The sequence below is a fragment of the Excalfactoria chinensis genome, chromosome 2 (assembly GCF_039878825.1).
Source record: "Excalfactoria chinensis isolate bCotChi1 chromosome 2, bCotChi1.hap2, whole genome shotgun sequence".
In the NCBI taxonomy this organism is placed as follows: Eukaryota; Metazoa; Chordata; class Aves; order Galliformes; family Phasianidae; genus Excalfactoria; species Excalfactoria chinensis.
In genome coordinates this window covers 72882663-72892544 of record NC_092826.1, presented here as the reverse complement: position 1 = coordinate 72892544, position 9882 = coordinate 72882663, and positions in this window count along the sequence as shown.

Here is a 9882-nt window from a genome sequence, read left to right as displayed (position 1 = left end):
TACTAGAGACATCGAGAACCTCTATGTCAAGGAGAAGTGTATCAGAATCTTCTGTTGTTTTGTTTGTCTTGGGGGGGGGGGGGGGGTGATTTTAGAAATCAGTAGTTTGTCACATACTTCTACTTGTTTTCTTTTATTTGCAGAAATTGGAAGAGTTTGATGGGAGTGAAAGGCGATTAATTTGTTTAGTTGCTGTAAGCATGAAATAGCCCGAAGGATAGGGAAAGCAATGACTTCTTATACTTAAGTCTTTGCTTCTTTACTTGAAAACTACCATTGTATAAAGTGGAACAGAAAGATTACTGAATATCGGTACATCATTCTTATTTTCAGTTTGTTTTTTTTTTGTTCCCTCCCTCTTGAAATATCCATGTTACACCAATAGCAATAGACCTGTGATAAAGGGAAAAAAAAAAAAAAAAAAGAAAAAAAAAAGAAAAAAGAAAAAAGAAAAATTATTTTAAAAGATCATTTTCACTTGCACTAAAATGGTTAAATACTATGTATGTAATGTGCAGTAACAGAAAATATTTTGTAGCCATAGAATCTCAAAGAAAATTAAGATCTTCCTTTTGAGTATTTCCATTCACATTCTGAGTAGATGTTTGTATCAGATTTTATTCTTGTAGTTTTATCTGGAAAAACAGTGCACCTGATTCACTAAATCTGTGAACATCTGCAGTCTGCATCTCATGCAATTTTTCTGATTCGGATTTTGGAGCATAAATTTGCATAAATTATTTGATTCTAAGCTTCTGAATTAATTTAGATCCACAGAGAATTTGGATCTTTATGGGCAAATATTTAAACCCTAATTTCTCTTGTCTGCTTTTTTTTTTTTTTTTTTTTTTTTTTTTCCTGTACTGCCATCTTTTGTGTTTGTGCAAATATAAAACTGCTAATACCAGATTTCATGCTTTCTCTATTTGTTTTGTTGGTAGTATTGTAATACGGATGCAGAGAAAATAATTCTGATGTCTTCTGAAAGTAACTAAAATGTAATGAAAAGTTCTGGAAAATGAAAATCAGCATTTGAGTCCTTACTAATTTAAGTGCTGTTTGTATGCTTTACATGTTTTTACTACTGCATTTGTAATAATGTAAAGAAATTTTATTTTACTGCCAGGGAGCATAGAATCAGATTTAGCATTTATTTAAGCCGTGCTCCACTTTTATGACTTGGGGGAAAATAATGCTTATGGGCATGAAAACTGTTTGTTTTTGAGTTGTGGGGAAGCAGATTGTTCAGTTCATTTCCAAAGATTGAGTCATCTTTTTAACTGTCTAAAATATTATTTTCGGCTCCAGCTGAAGTGTTGGTGCTGGGGAGACTTTATTATGTGGAAAGCTGACCTACAAGAAAAACTGAGAGAAGTTTTTTTATCAGGTAGTGTAATGATAGGACAAGAGATAGCTGATTTAAATAAAATAAGGTAAATTTAGATAAGATATTAAGAAGAAATTTATTATTCAGTCAGTGACGAGGCTCTGTAATAGGTTACCTAGAGAAGTTATGAATACCGCATTCTTGGAGGTGCTCAAGGCCGGCCTGGATGGGACTTCGAGTACCCTGATGAGGTGGGAGGTGTCCCTGCCCATGCCAGGAGGGTTAGGACTAGATTGTCCTTTCCAACCCAAATAATTTTGTGATTCTGTGTAGAAGTACAATTTATATGGAGAAAAGAAAAAAATCACAGGTTGTGTAGGAGCACAGTGACTCAGTGCTGTGTCTTTTCTTCCCCCACTAGTAAAATGGCTCTGTGGATGAGGTTAGTGTGGTGTTGACTGCTTTCTTTATGTGATGCTAGCAGATATTGCCACTGTAGTATCCCTGTTTAACTACTCGGGATAAAATAGTAATGGTTCAGTCACTGTCACTCCTCTTATATAACCATAAAGAATTATTGAAGAGACTGACGGCAATAAATTGTGAAGGTGATGTTGACAGTGAGATAAAAGGATTGTGCTGCTTTGAAACCGATCTTTGTATGTATTGGTGCATCCATTTGAACCTGAGGAGCAAGAACTACGAACTGTTCACAGGTTTTGCCCTGAAATAGTTGCAGCTGATTAACTCATTTCTCCACAAAGGGAAAAAAAAAGAAAAATGCAGGTAACTCACTCTATACAGAAAAATACATCAAGGATGACATAGATGTGAAGATAATTAAATTTAAAGCAAGATCTTTGTATTAAAGTATGAATTAATTGGAAGAAAAGAGTATATAAGGAGTTTTGTTAGATATTTATCTCTCTGGCAATGGAGAAAATACCTTTTTGTATGCTTTAACAATCTTCTTATGCTTTTGTCTATAAAAAGAAAATATGATCTCTTTGCTCATTAGAGTACATCCTTTACTTCTTATTGAGACATAATTTAACATTGTTAAAATTAATATTGTTGTGTTATTAACATTATTCTGATCACAAACCTAAGATGCAGTGCCATGCAAGCTGATCTGAGGAAAATTAATTTTGTCCCAGCCAAAACCAGCACATGGAGTTGCACGGTCTGTCTTTCTGCTACATTGTCCTACTGCCAAGAAATGACAGTTTTACAAGTTATGTTAGATTTACAAAATTTCATTGGCTGCTAAAATTTTGACAAGCTAAATACATTTACCCTTAACTGTAGAGTTAATAGTCTGGAGGAATAAAAAAAAATAAGGGACTTCATGCTTCTGGTAATATTAAGACTGAGAAAAAGCTCCATGTCATAGTAAAGCATTCAAGTTTCCTCCTAATTACCGCAGGGAGCAATCATACCAGACCTGTCTGATAAAGCTGCCACTTGGTCCTCCTGGTGAGTCTGTTCTTTAAGTGGACTCTATCAATGTGGTGAAGGGAGGGAAAAAAAAAAAACCTGGAAAATGTGAAAAATATGTACACAAGGAATAAATAAAAATGGTAATGTTTCTCTTTAACTGATAGACTACTACTTTTCTTCTTTCCCCCTAGAAAAGAATTTTCAAGATTAATTGGTTACCAGTTATCTTTACAATTGCTAGGAAATGATTTATTTATTTATTTATTTATTTATTCTGTGTGTGTGTGTGTATAGATGTTCAGATCCATTCAGAAAATGCACTCTTGCCAGACAAGGTTAAACATTTCATGAACATAAACACTGCATTATTTACTTAAGACACTCAAATATTTTACAATTATCTGATCTCAAGAACTATGGATATGGATATAGTTCATTTAAGCAAACCTAGATGTGCTTGTTTTCCATAAAAGGATTAATTAAATTAAAGAGGGATTAATATCTTTGCCAATCTCATATACTGACTACCTTCTAACATCAAATTAATCATATAATTACATAGTGAATTTTAAAATATTGATAATATAATGTTATCAGCAGACATAAGAAAGCTGATTTGTGAGACTTTTATTTAGTATTTTTTGTGTGGTTGTCAGTGTATAAAACTTCTTAAATGTTTCATCTGTTCCATTTTCCAGTTTTGATCAATTTTATAAGCATATGTAAAGCAGAACCATCTTGTAAGATTTGGCAATCTCTTATGATTACTGAAAAGTTAAAAGGGAGAAAAGTAGCTAGTGTTTGAAATCAAGAGGGATGAAAAGGTGACATAAATTATTTGCAAGGGAGAATCAAAGATTTATGGGTGTTAGTTGTGTGGGCTGTATTTGATTTCCTAAAGCAGAAAGGGGCGCAACATCTTAATGTAACATTCTACTTATAAGTCATACTCCTTTGTTATGCTGTTAAGAATATAATGCTCAGAAATGTGGTGACTGCTGCAGTGGAGAAGCATCAGCATGATATCAAGTGTTGAGTAGTTCGGAACAGATGATAATAGTACAACTTCTTTCGGAAGGAACATTGAGAGAGAAAGTGGTTTGTAGTATATTTCATTAGATAATAACAGAATGTTTTGGATTTCTCTGATTATCTTTATACTTTTTCAAACTTAAGATTGGGTAAAAATACCACAGCTTGGAACTTTGTTGTTTTGAGGATTCTTTCCTTCTTTTTGTTGTTACTGAAAGATAAGTTTATGTAGTTTATAATAATATTCTGTTCTTCTTTACTATTTATCACAAATATTATTTGTGCCATTTACTTAGAAAAATGTGGTTATGCGATTGTTTTGATTTAGCGTATTGTGAACTTGAACTTCATCTGTAAAGGCATGCAGACAACAGTGTGTTCTGTGATACTGACAAGTTCTAAGTATAGTCTGCTTTTAAAAGTTGAAGGTGGATACATGTTTTACTTTGGTATTTGGATGATGCTTTGACCTCTGGGCTTTGTATTACGATGAAGAGAAGCTCCTGCCAAATTTTAAAGGAAGTGTGCTTTGAGGACACAGCCTTTTACATCATTATTGTGAATGACGTTTTATTGTAGTACTATTAGGCAAGTCATAAAAGCGCTGTGGACCTAGTGAGGCATGGGAAGTAAAGCTGAAACTGTAATAAATAGCATTCTCACTGCAGTTTGGACAGAGAGGCCCTTTACTAGACATCATTTTCTATTGTTTCAGGATATTGTCTTGTTGCACAGAGATGGAGTTTTTCACTGGATAAACACAAGTTAAGAATTAGAAATACTCCATGCCTTAGAAATTTGAAAGCCAAAGTAGATTCCTGCAGCATGTTTTAATGCTCTTTTTAACATAATTAAAACAACTTAGGCTAATCTAAATATGTGTGTAAGAGACATCTATTTATGTCTGTTATAGCCTGGGGAGGATCAAACTGTAACTGTTAGAGAAGTCATCTAGTCCATTTCCCCTTGCCAAAGTTAGAGCACCTGTACATAAACTATTTGACAGGTGGTTGTTTAACCTATTTCAAAAGTTCTTTATCATTTAATTACTTTACCGTATGTGGGGGTCTCTTTGTGGAGCTGTTTTCATTTCTGATAGCACATCTGGAAGGTTTTTTCTTTCTTTTTTTCTTTTTTTTTTTTTTTTTTTTTTTTTTACCCCTTTTTCTTTTAATTGCTTCCTTTTCTAGTATTAAAAGCAAATTTGAATGTCCCTTAACAAAAACAGTGGAGGAAGTATTAATTGTTTGATTTGTTTAGAAAATATCTACTATGCAAAATCACATAATTCACATTTTCTGAAAAAGAGGTAGTGACATATAAATAGGAGAGAACCTCTTTTGTATAGTATCAATATGCTGTTAACTCTATTTCATAGTGATTCATGTAATTCTTAGCTTTGAACTTGGACCATTTAATCAATGATGCTCTTCTTCCAAAAGTCATTTCAGTTAGTTCTAGCTCATTTTATTTAAACCAAGGAGCCTCATAGCTTTTTTTCTTTAGCTTGGCAAAAGCAGTTTTTATCTTTCCTCTGTTTAAGCACATCCTTCTGCCTTTGTCTTTTCATTTTCAGCATGGAGTGGGGGGAAGGGGAAAAGTCCTTCATGCTGTGCCATCTCCCAGCTTTGAAGCACTGCCAAGCTTCTCGTACTTTAAAGCTGTTTCAAGGCTTCAGCTTTGTCACAAAACCATAATGTACAAAGCTTTTAGCAACCCACACAACAGTTTTTTTTTTTTTTTTAAGTATGCTTTTGTTACTGAAGAAAGGTTAACATTGATGACTCCATAAATTATCTGTGCAAGTGTAACCTTTTCTCTAGTATATAGTAAAATAACTTCAGACTGTTGTTTGGAAAACATTTTATCTTTTAATTAAATTAGAAGAAACTTGTGATGTTATATCATGAAAATAATGTTTACTGCTTAGTCTTCCATTTGAATAGTATGCTGTTTCTAAGCATCTGAATTGATTTAGAAGCGAAGGCTAGAAGTGAAGTTCTAAACAGATAACCAGTGAAGGTTTATTCTGTTGATGCAAAATCTTAAGAAAATTCACTGGGAATTTTGAGGGTTTTTTTTTTTTGTTTGTTTGTTTGTTGGTTTTTGTTTGTTTGTTTTTTCCCCTTTTTAATTAAAGATGCATGCGTAGGTAAAGAGTTCAAATGTATCAGGTTTTAAAAATTTAAACTAAATTTCATAAGCATATAAAGGTTAATACAAAGAACAGAGATGATACTATTTCTGCTGTAGATCCCTGTATGTTGATATACCAAATGTATCAGTTCCTTCTTGTTTGCATGAGTAGTCACACTGAAGTAGAAATAATTAATGAAGGAAAATTTTATGTTTACATAACTAGACCCTACATGCAGCAATAAGCTGATGAGAGTCTGTCATAGAGATCTGAAAAACCTACAGTATATTCTCTAGTGGCACAACCCCTAGTTTGATTCCACCTTGGTTTTGTGGAGCCTTTCCTGGTGTGGAAGCCCAACATAGTTTTCACCACAGACATACTTTCAACACTTATATACCTATTGTACAATAGGCATATGTGATAGTCTGTTGTCTGAATTGGTCAGAAAAGAAGAAGCTGAGAATGAAGAGAAAATGTGATCCTTGATCATGAGCTTTCTGCACTTTTTGTTGTATTGTGTCACTGTTGAGATTTTTTGTAATGGTGGTCATCTGTCTTTTGACTTTTCAAGAGTTGCAGTGAAAAGTAGAAAACAAAGGAATTGTGAAAACTTTGCCTTTTGGAATAATATGGAATCAACTGCATAAGTTTTTACCTCTATTATGGTACCTGGAATGAACTGCTCTGGTTAGATTCATAAAGCTATTTCTCTACGCTGATGTGATGCATTCCAGGTTACTACAGTGAGTCTGTTAACATCAACTGAATGAATGCTACAAAAATTTAAGTCTGGCTTTGTTTACTGGCAAATAACTTTCTGTGTCTGATTAATTGGACAGTTTATTTGCAAGGTTAAAGGATGTATTTCACTTTGCAGTTCCATAGAAGTGAGTTTTAGAATTTGAGGGATACGTGCAGGTTAAACAGAACATGCAATAACTATTTCTTAGCTTCTTTGATCCACTAAGTGAAATCAAGTAAAAGATCAAAACAAATATCTCATGAAAATGTAAAAATTGTGCAAATAAATGTATAGTGTCATTTGCTGTGCTCTCTTTGTATTCCTTTTATGCATTAAGGCTCAAAAATGTTACTGATTTTATCTTAATGAGCTTGCACAACTCACTGCCAAATTTAACTAATTCTTGATATGTGACTGGTAAGGATAGGTGCCAAAGCAACAACTGTGGGACCTAATAAACTTAGTACAGTCTCTGCCAAAGTGACATTAAACATGGCAAATGTAGTGAAGCTAACTTTTTCAATTGGATAGTAAAAGAAATAATGAGGAATGTTTTTAGTTCTATTAGCAGCTAATGGAAAAAAAGGAAATCAAAAGACGATGTCTTATAAAAGCATATATATACCTGATGTGACAGGAATCAGTAAAATACTCTGTCTGATGAATCCTTACAAAATGGAAAGGAATGCCTAGTGTAATAAGGAAAAATCTGGGAAATGATTTTACTTAACTCAGTTGTCAACTGTTGCCATGCAACAGAGGTAAGTGAACACTCAGGACAGGCACATCAAGTTATTATCCAGATAAACACCTGCCTCCCACTAGACAGTAGTTCCTAAGGTAAAGCAATTTCACCTGATTCAGAACCTGAGGAATACTGCCTAGACCTCATTTCCATTTATCTAGACTGTTGTTAAATTGGAAGTGTACAAATTACATAAAAGGACTACATTTGAATGAAGGCTGAATGCTGTAAAGTACCAGCTGTTCTGATACTCTGAATAATAGAAATAATGATCAGTGGCAATAGCAAATTAGTAAATGTATGTTGAAAATAGTTTCTACCTTTTTCATTTTTAACTTTTCATTAGCTGCAATTAGTTTCAGTACATTTGTATTAAAAAAATAATAATAGTGCATTGAGCTAAAAAAAACCTCATACAACTTGTATTTTCAGATTTATCTCAGAACTCTTTGTCAAGAGTAGACCTTTAAAAATAATCCTTTTCAACTGTCATATTTAATTAGGAAACTCAAAATCAATTTTCACTATTTCTAGTGTAACTTAGAAATTCAAAATACAGTTCAGAGTAGGCACCACCATAGATCTGTGAAACTACTTTGACTTTTTGCCTTTAGTAGAGAGCCACACATTTTTAAATAGTCATTTTTTTCAGGACACAAATTTTTGTTCAGCTGTAATAAAACATGAAATGGAGCATGTCTCCTTGACTTTTCTGATCAGAGAAGTTATTTGGAAGGGCTGCTCATACGTAGTTAAGCCCTGTGCTGTTTTCATAATGAGTGGGGTCAGATCAGATCTCAGGATTAGTTGCATTAAGTTAATAAACAGAATGTAGAATCACAGAATCTTATGGTTTGGAAGGAACCTCTAGAGGTCATGGAGTCCAACCTCCCTGCTAAAGCGTTCTCCTTACAATAGGGTCACACAGGCAGGTCTTCAGTATCTTCAGGAAAGGAGACTCCACAACTTATCTGGGCAGCTTGTTCCAGTGCTCTCTCACAGCAGAGAAATTATTTTGTATATTTGTTTGGAAATATATATGTTCTGTATTGTGCCCATTGCCCCCTGTCCTGTCACTGCACACCACAAACTGAATACTCTCAGATATCTATCAAATGGGAGATGCTATAGGCCTCAGTCACCTCCATGGTCCTCTGCTGGACTCTCTCAAAGAGTTCTCTGTCTTTCTTGAGCCGAGGAACTGGACACAGTATTCCAGGTGTGGCCACTGTAGGGCCACAAAATGGTTCTTTTTTGAACCCTGCTATCTTTCTATCTCTGTTGTTTTCTGTTAATGTAAACTTTGCAAGAAATGCAACCTTTCATACATAATGCTCGACAACTTCAAACTTAATGATACTGAATTCCTTACTGTTCAAGAGCAAATTAAAGAGACTGCTGTTTGAGTGACTAAGATCAGAGAACAAGAGAAAAAGAGAAAATTGCATCCAGAGGCCTGTCTCTCTATTGACTGCAAAAAGAGTGTGGAATGACAAATAACAGGGTTGTATACTTCTAAATGTAGGCATCTAGCATTGGCTGAGATGATCTCCCCTTACTCACTCAGTGGTTAACCTTAGCTAACTCCATGAATACTCATTAAATTTCAACTTAAGTGCTTTTAATTTTCTTAGGTTTTGCTTATTTTCCCATTCTTTTCAGTAAAACATTAAAAATGCAATGAATATGGGGAAAAAAGTTTGTTGGGGGATCTGTTCTATTTTTAAATGATTGTTGTTTTTAATCAATTAAATGTTATGTTTAGCAATGCCTGTATTTACTCTGCTTTTCATGATATTCCATCTTCATGATTTCTACCTCGATTTTCATAAGTATACTAAAGATTATAACTATTAAAAAGCATAGCTGGACATTCTGGAAAAATGTAGTCATATATTTTCAATGATTTTTACCCTTCTATCTCAGGTCACTCAAGAGTAAAATGAAAAATATCCAAAACTCAGTTTTAGTTTGTATGTGAAATATTAATTTAATGTATCTCCTTGTTTTCACTTAGCAGTGATATGATATGTAATTAAGGTGAATAATACTGTGTAATTAGTATGAACAAATTTATTTGTGTTGTTTCTTAATTAATCCTTATGAGCAAGATTGCATTTTGAAATTAAAGGACCAGGTTGGATGGGCCCTGGGTAAACTTACCTAGTCAATGGCAGCCCTTCCTATGGCAGGGGGTTGGAACTGGATGATCTTAGATGATAGATTCATAAAATGGCCTGGGTCAAAAAGGACCACTGATCATATAGTTTCAACTCCCCTGTCCCAGGAATTGTTGCTAACCAGTAGACCAGACTGTCCAGAGACACATCCATCTGGCCTTGAATGCCTCCAGGGATGGAGCATCCACAACCTCCTTGGGCAACCTGTTCCAGTGTGTCACCACCCCTCTGTATGAAAAAAACTTCTTCCTAATGTCTAACCTAGACCTCCCCTGT